The 14,814-nt window shown below is 40.5% G+C and overlaps 1 long non-coding RNA gene across 8 annotated transcripts in view; it reads right to left on the reverse strand.

The window, feature by feature from the left end:
• Positions 1 to 14,814, reverse strand: part of LOC123384777 — a 489,335-nt gene that overhangs the window by 13,742 nt on the left and 460,779 nt on the right. For all 8 annotated transcript variants that reach the window (XR_006596304.1, XR_006596307.1, XR_006596310.1 and 5 more), the window contains one exon: positions 530 to 669. This is a non-coding gene — a long non-coding RNA (uncharacterized LOC123384777). The remainder of the gene's footprint in view (positions 1 to 529; positions 670 to 14,814) is intronic.

The following is a 14,814-nucleotide window of genomic DNA, read 5'->3' on the forward strand; positions in this document are numbered from 1 at the left end:
AGCTTAACTTTGGGAACTAGAAGTTGCTATGTCAGATGGTTAATATTTGAGTATAGCTAAGGAAATACCTCTGTGGTACTGCAGTGGTGAGCAACACTTGCCTGATGATCTAATTAGCTCCATTAGCATTTCCCAAATGTGTTCTTGTGGGATGTTAATAGGTGATGTGTGGTCTGTATGTGTTTGTGCGTGTGTGTGGGGGGGGGGGTGGTTATATGGCCAGACACTTCTAATAAATGCTGAGTTAAACAGATTCTTTATTTTATGTCTCCTCAGAGCCTAAGATGCTGTTTTGAATCTCCAAGAGGGAGATGTCACAGTGGCCAATATATCTGATTACAAGACCCTTTTCTCTATGGTATTTCTCAGGGAAATCCTGGTGTGCCCAGTAGTAAGACTTTCAGTTCTGTATTAACTTCCTATGGCTGCTGTTAGCAAATGGCCACAAAACTAGTGGCTTAAAACAACACAAATTAATACAGCAATAGTTTTGGAGACTGTAATTCTGAAATGAGTTTTACAGGACTACCATCAAGGTGAGGGCAGGGCTGGGTCCTGGAGTCTTCAGGGAAGAATCCCTCTCCTTGCCTCCTGGGTTTGCAGGGGCTGCCTCATTCTTCGGCTCACATCACTGTAATTTCTGCTTCTGTTGTCACTTCTCCCTCTTTCCTGCAAAATCAGCAAAGACCGTCCTAGAATCACATTTAAATATGGCCCATTAATTTTATAATTGAACTCAAAATATGTGTTGAGCATCCACTCTGTGTATTTCTTTCACTCATATCATGTGAAGTGTTCTTCTGATTAAATGCAGTCCCAGTCCCCAAATAATTTATCATTTAATTACAGACATAAACGTAGTTACCAGATATCCACATCCCAAGGAACAATTTGAATGGCCTAAAATAAGTCACAAAAATGCTTGAGGATTCAGAGAGAGTGGATAAAACATTGAATTGGGGAATAATACTGGGGTTCACGGAGGTGGGGGAATGGACCTTAAAGAATATATAGGTTGTAACCAGTTAAAATTTGAAGGAGAAGCTAGCAGAGGATGAAATATCAGTGCAAAAATGAACATCACAGATCCTGATACACAGAGTATGAAAATATTCTGGTGAAGCGCATAAACTCAGTGTTTTGAAAGCGGGGCTAAGAGCCAAGTTGGATTGTAATGTTCGAGACGTGTAAAAGATTGAAAAAGCAGGTTGAAGACAGATGGTACACTTTCTTAATGTTTTGAATGAGGTAATTTTTCTTAACTTGGTAGGTAATTAATTTGGCCATTTATCATATTTTTCAACAAATAATTCTAAGTACCTAATCCGTGTCTGACACTCTCTAGGCGCAGGCGGTAATGAAGCCACATCATCACCGAGAAGTGGTGAAATCGCACAGAGTTTTAAAAGTACATGCTGGCCATGGAACAGAATGAATGGGGTATTATGTTGGTTTGCTAGAACTTCCATAACAAAGCGCCACAGACCAAGCAGCTTTAACAACAGAAATGTACTGTCATAGTTGTGGAGGCTACAAGTTGAAACCAGGATACTGCCTCTGAAGGTACTAGTGGAGGAACTGTTTCAGGCCTTTCTCTTGGTTGCTTATAGTTCCTTGGGTCATGTAATTCCAGTCTCTTCAGGTACCATTCTCTCTGTGGGCCTATCTCCGTTTCTATGTCCAAATGTCCCCTTTTAGAAGGACAACATCATATATAATTAGGGCTCACCCTAATGGCCTCATTTTAACTTGATCAGCCTTAACCACCTCCTTTCCAAATAAGGTCACATTCACAGGTATGGGCTTAGAACTTCAGCATCTTTTGGGGATGGAGACACAACTCATCCCATAACAAATGGGAAGTGGGCAAGTGAGGGTGGGAAATCCAGAATTGTTTTGTGCTTGAAGCAAAACAGGGGAATTTGCAGTACCCCCTTAATAAATAACAACAGCCTTAGTTAGGGTCCTAGCAGTGGGATGGGAAGAGGCACCAGCCGCAGTGTGGAGCCTGCCTGCTGTAGCACTATTTATAATGAATCTATTTTTAAAAACTTCCTAGTAAGCAACACAACCTCTCATTTAAAGTTCATCTGCTAAAGATGCAATAGAACTATAAATTTTCTGGAATCTGCAACTCTCCCATCCATTTCTCATCATGATTCTCTTTCTGCTATTGACCAGATAATGGAAATAATCAGCACTGTCTACACAGCATAGATATTTTTATTCATATTAAACTGAATACACTTTTTCCCCCCGAAATGATAAACATTGCATTTTAAAGTGATTTTTTTTCCTTTTCCTATAGGCTACATTTCTTACTTAATGTCTCAGCAAGTTGAAGATTTCAACATTGTTTCAAATTTGAATCAAATGTATATCTTTTTTTTTAATGTAAGCAAATTGCAATCATCTGGTGGTAAATGTTGTCAAGAATCATGCAGTACTTAAGTCTTTTTCAAGAACCTTGTCATGCATAAAATCCTTGATGTATGAATTCCTGCAGCCCTGTCTTTCCTAATGAATGTTCTGAGAAGACTTCAAAAAGACAAATTAAAATCAGTTGTCCCTGACATGAATATCTAGAGACTATCAAGAGCTTTTTAATAAATTCATTTAAAGATGAATACACGCCAAAATGTTTTTATTCTCATTCTTAGAACTGATAGATTGTCAACATTCATTAATGTGGGTGAAAATAACATTATATTGCAAAATCATCAATGGAAAATAAATATTAAATTGAAATGCCACATATGTTTTGATGACCAATAGTTCCACTCCCGCATATTAAAATTACACATGAATATTATGCGACCGGTTCCTGGTCACTGAGGAGTGTTCACCATTTCTCCTGAGAAATACATTACTACTTGCCCTCTCTCTTCACCACCTTCTGGCTCAAATCCCTATTTCTTTGCTTCTGAAATTGCCCAAGGTCACCTCCTAGGCAGCCAGCCAGTCTAAAAGAATCAAAGTAGCTGTTTTACAGGGTTTTGCTCATTGTTAGTTTAGCAAACTCTTTCCATGTTCCGTGTTTCCCTCTGACGCACATCTCGGAAGAATGAAACTGGCTCACAGTTGTGCATTTGTGTTCTCAGAAATTACTGTTCCTGCATAATTGCCTTATATTCAGAATGATCTGACAAGAATGTTGTCTCTCTTACAATTAGGAGTGGTAGAATGTAGTTTGCCATCCCAATGCCAGGAACAAAACTCAAATCTCTCTAAGATTCCCAGCTGGCAAGCTATGAATTCTTACTGCAAACAAGAAAGATTTAAGGAGGTTTACAAAAGAAGTTGTAAGGAATTAGTCAGGGTTCCAGTATTTCTTGCCAAATCAAAGTGTTGTTGGGTTATAATTACTTCAATTAGAAACAGGTTATATTTTCCTTGAAATATATACAGATTTGTAATCCAAAGGAATATTGTTCTGTGCCCTTTCTCTTCCTTCTGTCTCTTGTCTCTCTCTCTCTCTCCCTATTTACAAATTTGGTGGGAGCTAAAAAACAATTTTGCCTCCTTCCGAATTTTGTCTGTGTCTGAGCCCTGGCCTACAACTGTTAATAACTCCCAGCCTTCTTGAAAAGGTGATAACAAGGCAGTCTTGACATTTAGTGCAAATTCATCCCCACTGCTGGGAAAACCACTAATGCCGGGGCCCGCTAATGGTGCATCAATAATCTTTGTGTCATAGGTGAAGACTAGTAAAATTAGCACTTAATGTGGGCAATTCTTTCTGGTCTCCCTAAGTAAATTTATGGAAGGAAGTGGATTAGTCTTTCTCTACTCTCAGCTCCTCTATTTTTAATGTATTCTTTCTTCCTTGAAGGCATCCTTCATTTTCATGGATTTCACATCAACCTCTTCCAGGTTGACTTTTAGCACTTCCGTCAGCTGGCCTACAGCACCTCAATTATCTGACCCCAATTTAACTTTCCAGCTCCATCTACTTCCTCTCCCTTTCTCCTCCTTCCTCCCTGCTTCCTTTGGTCTTGACACAGTGGAGTTCCTCTGCTCCCCACACTGATGCTCTTTTACATTGCTGTGCTTGTTATTCTGATGACCTTCTTTAATTTCTCTATCAAAAAATGCATTCAGCTCAGTAGTTTTCTCCTTAATGGAGTCTTCACTTGAAATCCTCTTTCCTAAAGCCTTAGTGAATTTTCCTTTTAAAAAAAAAAATTCACAAAGTACTTTTTCTCTATTCTAGCATTTAGCATATTTCATTAAAACTATGTAAGAATTCACAGAGTAGATGCTCACTAAATATATTTTTCCAGCTTTATTGAGATGTAATTGACATAAAACACGGTATAATTTTAAGATGTATAATGTGTTGACTTGATATTTTATAAAATCACCACCATAGTATTAGCTAACAGCGCCACATCACGTAACTACCTTATGTTTGTAGTGAGGACACTTAAGACTTGACTCTCTTAGCAAGTTTCAAGTATTTAATACAGTGTTATTAACTATAAGCACCATGCTGGACACGAGGTGCCCAGAATGTATTCATCTTATTGGAAGTTTATACTCGTTGACCAGCATCTCCCATTTATCCCCTCCATAATCCCTGGTAACCATTATACTACTCCTCGGCTTTTTTTGGATTCTACGTATCAGTGCTATTGTACGGTATTTGTCTTTCTCTCTGATATTTCACTTGGCATAATGCCCTCAAAGTTCATCCACGTTTTTCTCAGATGGCGGGATCTCCTTCTTTCTCACGGCTGAACAATATTCTATCGTGTATGCATTCCGCACCTTCTTTATCTACTCATCCAGTGGGCACTTAGGTTGTTTCCCTATCTTGGTTAATAATGCTGCAATGGAAGTGCAGATATCTCTTTGAGATCCTATTTGCATTTCCTTATACAGCTCAATAGCAAATAAAATAAAATAAAATAAAATAAAATAAAATCTGATTAAACAATGAGCAGAATACTTGAATACACATTTTTACAAAGAAGATACACAAACGGTCAACAGGTACAGGAAAAGGTGCTGGATAGCACTTTATCATTAGGGAAATATAAATCAAAACCACAATGAGGTATCACCTCACCCTTGTCAGAATGGCTGTCATCGAAAATGACAAGGAATAACAAGTGGATGTGGAGAAGAGGGAACCTCGTGCATTATTGGTACAAACGTAAACTGGTGCCGCTATTATACAAAACGGTATGGAGTTTCTTCAAAAAATTAAAAATAGAACTAACATATGATCCAGAAATTCCACTTCTGGGCTTTTATCCAAAGGCAATATTTCTTTAATTAATGAATTACTTATCTTTATTCTCAGCACTTTCTTCACCATATTGTCACTGCATTAGAAGCGCCCTCCTCTCTAACACTCGGGAGCTATACATTTCTCTGGAGTAGACTTTTTCACTTTGCACCACAACCGCTCATTTGCATGGCTTTTCCTCCCATCTCGACTAGATTGCGGACTCCTTGAGGTCACAGTCCCGTGTTATATTCTGAGTCTAACACTGTGCCTAGCACACAGTGGTCACCTAGGGAGTACTGGGTGCATGAATGGATAAACTCAAAGGGCAGGGTGTCCAGTCCCAGGATTTGTGACTACAATGACTATTTTTCCCATTGATGTCTGGCTGTATTTCTGATTTGTGTCACCCAGTTTAACTTGTGGATATAGACTGTTTCCGATTTTACTTGTATTTGTTTCTTGCTTACAAATACTGTCTCTCCACTGAGCTGATAACCCGTGGAGGTCTTACAGCTCACATCTCCCTAACAGAGAAGAATGGATTGCTATAGTGATGTGGGCTCTTAGGGACTTGGGATTCTCCTCTTTGCAGGAATTACCTCTAAAACAATTGCACTGGAGCTCATGGACCTCTCTAAAACATAATATGTGTTCAGTCAAGTGAAACTGTATTGTGGAGAATTTATGAAAACCCAGTGAAGGTGGTATAAAGTACTTTCAGAAAGGATCTCAGTAAAGATCCTCATAGCACATTATCCACAGGTAATCATCAATTAGTCTGATCAGTATTAGATTTGGTTCATAGTCTACATTTTCCAGAAGTCTTCATGTAAAACTACAAATTCGGAGAATTTTTACTCTCTCATCCAAAGCACTGAACATTGGATAAAGAATCTGAATCTGATCTAGAAAGCTATGATTGAGTTTCTCCATGTTACTGTGGAAAATATGCAGAAAGTTCAAACTGGAAAAATGTTTTGTCTCAATTATCTCGTGTTAATGAGAGAATGAAAGATGCTTTTTACCTTGATGTACACTTACAGTTGACTCCAAAATACCACTTTCCTCAGTTGAGCTGATAAAACTAGATTTTCAATTACCTTTTTAAAAAAGATGCCCTAATTACTGGCAATTTAAGTGGTGTGAGTATTCAATTGTCTTGTTTGATTGTCATAGATATTTACTCCTTTTATCTAGGAGCATCCTTTGTCATTTTTCATGCTCGCTTTTGTTTTCTGAGGGAACAATGAAGAAAATAATTCCTAGAGAATAAAGAATCAGAAACCACAAATTACCTGAAAGATTTAGGGATTTACGCCCTTTGGAATCTAAACCTAGATGATGTTTTTGTAAGAGGAAAGCAAGTCTAGAAGCTATTCCAGTTTAAAAGAACCTGGTGTCAAAATGCTGAAGGGCTGTGGAATGTAACATTTGAGTTCGTTTGAGGCCTCTACACCTGCAATAATTACCAGTGCAATGTAATGCCAAGCTCCAGCCCGAGTAAAAAATGCAATCAGTTCTATGATGAATTCTTCACAAAACTATCAAATTAACAGTTTCATAACTTCACAACTTAATTTTCTGTCTAGGTTACATATGCATCATCCAGGTTCTGTTTTGTTTTTTTTTAATTTTTTTTAACGTTTATTTATTTTTGAGACAGAGAGAGACAGAGCATGAATGGGGGGAGGATCAGAGAGAGAGGGAGACACAGAATCTGAAGCAGGCTCCAGGCTCTGCGCTGTCAGCACAGAGCCCGACTTGGGGCTTGAACTCACGGACCGCGAGATCACGACCTGAGCCGAAGTCCACTGCTCAACCGGCTGAGCCACCCAGGCGCCCCCAGTTTCTGTATTTTTTACTATAGTTTTAAAGTTTCATTTCTGGAGAAAACAAGATTGTTGGTCAACTATATTAAATTTTAAAATAGTACATTAATTAACACAACTGCATTTCACATGGCTTATTATGTGGTGTGACCAATGGACAAAACAGGATCATACATATCACAGGGACGTTTATCACTTACTATGTGATAAGCAACTGCTTTAAATGTTCTTCCTTATAAAGATAGCAATGAATTCCTCACACAGTCTCTACAATGATGATGATGATATATTTAAAGGGCTTAGGATAAATGCTTAGCATATTTAGGCCATTTTATAAAATAGTTATGCTTTTATGAACTGAAAAGTTCCATTGCAGCAAAGCCACTGTCAAAGTGCCTCGTCAAATAATATGAATGACGAGGTCACCAGTTCTCCTGCGTATTAACATATTTTGTGATTATGTTGGTGGGGAGTGGGTGTTATTATACAAAAGTAAAGGAAAATGTAATAACTAATGGACTAGACAAGGAAGGATTTATAGTTCTTATTTAGAAGTCTGGAGTTGACTCAGGACAGGGTTAGCTTCTCATGAATGCTATCAAGGACTTGGATTCCTTCTATCACACTGTTCTTAATCCTTGGTTGTGGCTTTCATCCTCATGATCACAAGATGGCTCCTATGCTTCCAGTATCACATCTGAACTCCAGACACAAAAAGGGCAAAGAGATAAAGATCCAAAAACCTTCTCCACAAACAATATCGTTGTTTTTATTTGTATAGGTAGTCATTTCCCAGCAGATTTTCAATTCTTTTTTTTTTAAAAATATTCTTGTCACTTTTAATGTTTTTTTAAGAAATTACGAATAAGAAAAACAGCTTTCAGAAACAAACATATTCTAAACACCAGCCCAATTCGTTGCTTTTACCAAAATTTAGCACCGGGAGATCATCTCCCGTCTTCTTCACAAATGTGGGAAAGTCTTCAGGGCTCAATCGCATGGTTGCAGCACTGGTCATTGGATAAAAGTATGCCTTTCCGCGTCTACCTTCCAAAAAAGCGGAATCCAGAACAAATTTCACATCTCTATCACCACAGAAGAGTGCCAAGGGTGTGGCGCAGCTTTGGCCAACTTTTAGCTTTTCTAGCATGGCTGTTTCCTCAGCAAACCAAAGATCCCCACTCCCAATGCCTAACTGCTTGGCAAGATCATTTGAACATGAAGTGTCACCAGCCAATAGCTTTTTTTCTTCTTGTCTGTAAGAAGTAAGTTCTTACTATGTGCTCCTTTCAAATGCTGGATATGAGGCGTCATTTCTTCAACTGTTCTTCAACTGTAAACACCTCCGGGTACCCCACGACCTCCGTGCGGATGGCCAGGGTGCCCATCCGGCTGCTGCTCCAGTGAGGCCCACACCTCAGCACCCACCATGCTGCTGTCCTGACCAGCAGAGAGAGACTGCACAATTGTATCTTATTAATGAAAACAAAAAAACAAAAAAAAAACAAAAAAACCATACCACACAGTGATTCAACACCAAGAGGACTGAGAGCTTTTAGATTTCATCGGGGCACATACCCATGCCTCTGGGTTGTCTGCGCTTCTGTGTGGATACGCTGATGTAATAATAAAGGAAGAAAGGGTACTGGATGGTCAGCCAACAGTGTCAGCTACACTAGGACTCAAACTACGTATTTTGCAGCTTGTACGAAGGCATGCCTAAGTACGATTTCAAAAGGCAAGCATATTTAAAATCTTTTCAATCAATTTTGCCTTTCATGAGGTACTTTAGACCATAGTCCAGCTTAGCAAAAAGCATTAGAATAGGGCTGGAGTCCTGATCTGGCCTTGGGTCTGTTACTAGTTTACTGTTTAGTTATTCTGCATACCCTGGTGCATCAACTGAGGGGGTCAAAAGAGATGATGTCTAATATCACTCTCAAGTCTTAACTTCTGTGGTTTTATGATTGTTGTATTTCTCTCTTGCTCTTTCCAAATATTACAATCCCAAAGCTTAATAATTTCTTGGAAAAACTGAACTTTGATGAAAACAATCATCCAAAGGCTGTTTGTTGCTCTTAGAACTATGCTAGGCGGCATGTAAGACAGAAAACAAGTTAAAAACATGTTCCCTGTTCTCTACTGATGAAACTGAGTGCGTATGAAGTGGCCATATTTCACTGTGTGTGCAGAAGTTCCGAGAAGAGACAGGTCAGTATGAAGAAGCTAGAGATAGCACCATGAATGAAATGGAATTGGAACTCCTCTCAGTGGCATTTGAAATGAAATGCGAAGTAGAACGGAAGGATTTGGCTATGTGGAGAAGATACAGAGGCATGTCTCAAATGAAGAGTGACAGCATTAACAGAGATGAGAAGGGAAGCTTACTGTTTTGGGGGCCAAGGAAAGAGCCTATCCCAACTGAGTGAGTGAGCCTATGTTGGTGACTGATAGACCACAGGTTGATCATAGAGTTTGCACACCTTCTTCCTTCAATTCTTATTCTTTTTTTTTTTAAGTTTATTTATTTATTTTGAGAGAGACAGAGACAGTATGAGTCGGGGAGGGGCACAGATGGGGAGAGGCCGAGAATTCCAAGCAGGCTCTGTGCTGCCAGCTGCAGACCCTGATGCGGGGCCTGAACCCACAAACAGGAGATCTTGACCTGAGCCAAAACCAAGAGTCCACTGCTTAACCCACTGAGCCACCCAGGCACCCCTGCAATTCTTACGCTTATGCAAATGTCCAGCAAGGACCAGAGTGCTGCTTCCCTATCAAGTCTCTCTACCACTTGCATACACACATCACACGTATTTAGATCCAGAGCCAACTGGACACAAATTCCTGTGACCCAGAAAGTATAATACAGCCGTTCACTTCTGTACTATGTACCAGACTCAGACTCACACTGTGCATATTTTACTAACACTGTATCTTCACATGGTTGACTCCTGGATCCTGGATCCTAAACTAGGGGAAATTAAAAAAAAAAATTCTCCTATATTCTTTTGTTGGATCTTTATTTATGAATTAATCAATCATAAATTGCAACCCCATTCTCACTCATCCTTGTCTAACTGGTCATGTCACCTATGCGTTGGTAGGAGAGAAAGAAAAGGCACAGTATTGCTTCATTGAGCAATGAGAAGCCATTACTGGCACTTGAAAAGAAAATGGACTGTTATACAGAGTTTTGTCCCGGCAGCACTCGAAAGAAAAAATAAAGTAGTTAGCATCAGGAACATGAGGTAAAGGTATTATCTTGGAGGAAAATCATGAGAATCTCGGGTAATGGAGTAGACTTTTGAGCAGACAGGGGAAACACAGGATTTGAGCTATGGATTGGGAACAAGGCCTGAATCAGAATACAGATTGTGTAAGTGTATTTATCTATGCATTTCCCACCTGGGCTATATGACCCAGAAAGTTCTAGAATCTGAGATTCCAGCTAAGAAGATGAGGGTACCAGATCCGTGTGACTGGAAAGAAGTCAAGGGTGATCTCATGCAGTGATTGTTCATTTCACATAATGCGGGCATTGAGGAGGGAATCCGGCAAGGGCTGAGATGTAGTTCTAGCCTGTGTAAAACTGGGTCATAACAAGTAACAAGAAACTCTAATAGTGATATCCTTTAGGTAGTTCACATATAAACATAAGGAAATGAACAAAACTTTATAAAGTCCTTTGCATCTTAATATTTATGAACCATTTTAAACCTACATTAGCTTATCTGGAGATTTTATGTTTCTAGATATAATCTCCCTAATATCTTTATAACCTCAATTTATACACTATTCAATTTATTTATTTATTATGAGAGTGGGGAGGGGCAGACGGAGAGCAGGAGAAAGAGAGAATCCCAAGCAGGCTCCACAAGGTCAGCACAGAGCCCAATGCAAGGCTCGAACTCACAAACAGTGAGATCGCGACCTCAGCCAAAATCAGGAGTCGGACACTTAACTGATTGAGCCACCCAGGTGCCCCCAAACTATTCAATTTTTAAAATACTTGACCCTCTATATCCCCATTATATTGGTATATTGTTAAAAGTTGGACAAGCATAAGCTTAAAAAAAAAAACTTATTTTTAGTGAGTAAAGAGGAGGAAAGAAAAGTATGTGAAAGTATTTTCAAATAATGGAGTTATAATTTTAGTTCAATTGTTAAAATACACTTAGGAGATTCTTTTTAAGAAAAAATAAATTACCACATTATAATCAGAGGCTTTTAAGCACTAATTGAGAAACATACCTTCTTACAGTCTGTCTCCCCTAATACTTTTTTTTTTCCTTTTTAAGTGACTTTTTGACACAATGCTATGGCTTCTCTTTGTAGGTAGAATAACTTTACCTGTAAATCCCTGCAGGTTCACATGCCACTAACCAAATCAAACTTAATAGCTCCGGGGGAATCATTAAATAGTATTGCATCAATTTGCTTGCTACATAAGCGGCCTTAGTTTGTGTTAGAAGTGGCCTTTTTTTTTTTCCTATTTCAGGTTATTTTTTTTTTTCTTCATAGTATTTGAAAGACGGCTTTCATATTTAAAAGGTAAAATCCAAATATAGTTTATTCTGACAGTGCTTTGTAATATTTTTGGGTCAAATCTCCCTTTGAGAGACTGATGAAACCCACAGGGCCTCTCCTAAGATAATACATCTGTCTACACAATTTTGGAGGGATTCCTGAACTGCAAATCCAGTCTGTGATATTTAGATGAAGACTCCTACAAACCACACGATTAATTGGTAACTTGTCAATGCAGCTGAAGGAGGGCTTCCCATTGGAATAAACATAAATATATTCACTAGGACTCTGGAGCATGTGTGCTAAAGAGGCTGATATGGTTTCTTCCTGGAGGCTAAAGCCACAGCCTTACTAAGCCACAGTGGCTGATGGGAAGTGCTATAACCTTCGTACAGGTATGTGGAAGGACCCATGAACTTGCAGTCTCTTGATGTTCTTCCCTACCTCTCTGGAAGACCACAGCCCTGGGCACTTCATTCCCGTATTACCCACTCTCCTGTCTACATTCTCCCATCATCCATGTGACAAATAGGACGTGTCTACTATGTATCAGACCCTTGGGACAAAACAGAAAAACTTCCTGCTCTGTGTGTTCCAGTGGGGGTCCAGGAGAAAAATACACGTTAGACAATGACTAACGCTTTGGCGAAAGTAAACAGGTAGTCCAAGTGCTTTGACACCCCTCCCAACAAGAAGTAGGCTGCAGGCCCTGCCCTTGAAATTCCCTTCCCCAGAGAAGCTCTCCACTTGCTTTGACCAAGAAACAACTGTGGAAGTGGCTCTGTGCTGGCTTCCAGTCCCAGCCCTGCAGCCTGGCTGGCTGCTTCTTCTCCCAAGCCACCGTGTTAGAAGTCTGGAGAATCTTGGTGGGATTGTATGTAAAATTTCCCCGGTGCCTGGAGAGGGACGCAGGTGTGCGAGTTCCCAGCCATGCCTGCCAAAGCGCCGGACACGAGAGTGAAGCCTGCTTGGACACTCCAGAGCCCGTCAGCCGCCAGCTGAATACACGGAGTGACCTCAGCCAGTGGCATGGGGAGCAGAAGAACCACCCAGGCAAGCTGTGTCCTGATTTACGACCCAGAGATCATGAATATAATATAAGGGTGGTTTGTTGGTCTGCAGTAGGTACCTGGAACCGTGGTGGTGGCCTCCACAAAAACGAAACAAAAAGTCACGATAGGGTATTTCAGGCAAGAGCCCACGGGTGTGGTGTCAGTTCTTAACTGAACACTGACTCCTTCTCTTCTTTCCGACAGCACTGCCCTGGACCCTTCCTACTCTATCCAAACTCAAAACCCATCCCTCATTCTCTTTGCAGTCATCATCAGACCTGTCTTTCCCTAAATGAGAATATAAAAGATACCCTACTTTGATACTGAATTATCAATATTAAATCTCCTCCACCCTGCTTTCACCTCAGATTTTCTCCTTCTGCCCTCCTTTCTTAGAAGAAAGAATCTACTCGAATTTCGAAAGTTACTTCTTCCACTTCACTTGCAGTCTCCATCCCTCTGGTGTCTCCTGCCCTCCCCTGGTCACACGTTTTATTCTTCCTCTCCACCCCTGCTGGTTCCATGCCTACAAGTAGTCTTTTCTCAGTTCCATCCAGTTTCACAGAGGCGACACTCCTCTTGAAATACTCTTTCCTGGATTTCTAAGACAATGAATTTTAAACCATCCTCCACAGTGCTGCCAAAACCAAGTATGATACTATGTAATTCTCTTTCTCATGAACCTTCAGGGGCTCCCAGTTGCCCTCTCAATAAAGACCACAACACGTTTCTGGATAGACTTAACTCTCCATAAACAACCTCACTTTGTTTCTCCTGTCTTAGTCCGTGGGCCTTTATTCAGCGGAATGTTTCAGACGTCTCTGCTTTCTTTCATAGAAAGAAAGGGCAATAGAGATGAAAAACCTCTGTGGAACATCGAGGAAAGTGCTGGCAGACAGTTGATGCTGGACTAGAAGCTGTCAGGCAGGACAAAGGGAAAGATGAGGTTGGAGGAGCAGACTGGACTAGACAGACCATGGATGATCTTGTTTGTCAAGACAAAGAACTTGGCTTGTCACAGATGAAATTGAGGGTGTGGGGACACCGTTCACAGATATAGATAAGAAATGACATGACAAAATATTGCTCGGCAATTCTGGTTTCAATGTCTGCGTCCTCCCTCTTCCCCACCCCCCCAACCTCCGCCAAAAATTTCAAGATTTTGAAAAAGATGGTACTGTATCTTATATCACTCCAGAAGTTTATGCAATGTCCCACATACAGTAGATACTTAATAATGTTTTTACTTTATGAATAGAGTTTTAAAGTTACTATGTTTAAATGGTCTGTTCACTAGGTCTGTTGTTGTTATTATTATTTTTGATCTGGTAACGAAGGAAGGAAAGTAGTGTTTCAGGAAGGGTGACACTATTTCTCCCACTGACCCTGCACTGAAGAAATGCAGTGTTGTGGGTATGACCCTGCCTAGTGACCAAGGCTTTGGAGTCCCGACGCAGGACTGTGGTTTACTGCACAGCTGTCAAAACAGGAATGCCTACTTAGGAAATAGGGTTTCTGGGTACCTGTCTCTATCCCTTCTGCCGAGATGAGGAAAACTGGGTCTATGACGGATCTACATTTCCCTGAATGGGCTGCCTCCAAACTAGACTGAGGTCGGAGCATGAAGTCTTACAAGGGAGTTAGTCTGAATTTTGTTTCTGCTCTATCTAAAGTTACTTTCTTTTTTTTTTTTTTTCAACGTTTATTTATTTTTGGGACAGAGAGAGACAGAGCATGAACGGGGGAGGGGCAGAGAGAGAGGGAGACGCAGAATCAGAAACAGGCTCCAGGCTCCGAGCCATCAGCCCAGAGCCCAGAGCCCGACACGGGGCTCGAACTCACGGACCGCGAGATCGTGACCTGGCTGAAGTCGGACGCTTAACCGACTGCGCCACCCAGGCGCCCCAATTTCTGCTCTATCTATATGTTAATGAGCTCACCACCTTTTGTTACAAAGTCTTCAAATGCACTAGGTCAGACTGGAACTCATCTTGGATAGCAGCCCATTATGTGCTCCCTGCCATAATTAAGATCAAGACCTGAGGTGCCTGTGGGGATGAAGCCCAACATTTCTCAAATCGGATCGTTTTACGTTGGCTGAAGGAGATGAGGAAGGCACGGCAGCCACCCTGAGAATCTGCTTACCCATCCCAGAACTGTTGACAGGAAG

This window comes from Felis catus, chromosome B1 (assembly GCF_018350175.1).
Source record: "Felis catus isolate Fca126 chromosome B1, F.catus_Fca126_mat1.0, whole genome shotgun sequence".
NCBI classification, from domain to species: Eukaryota; Metazoa; Chordata; class Mammalia; order Carnivora; family Felidae; genus Felis; species Felis catus.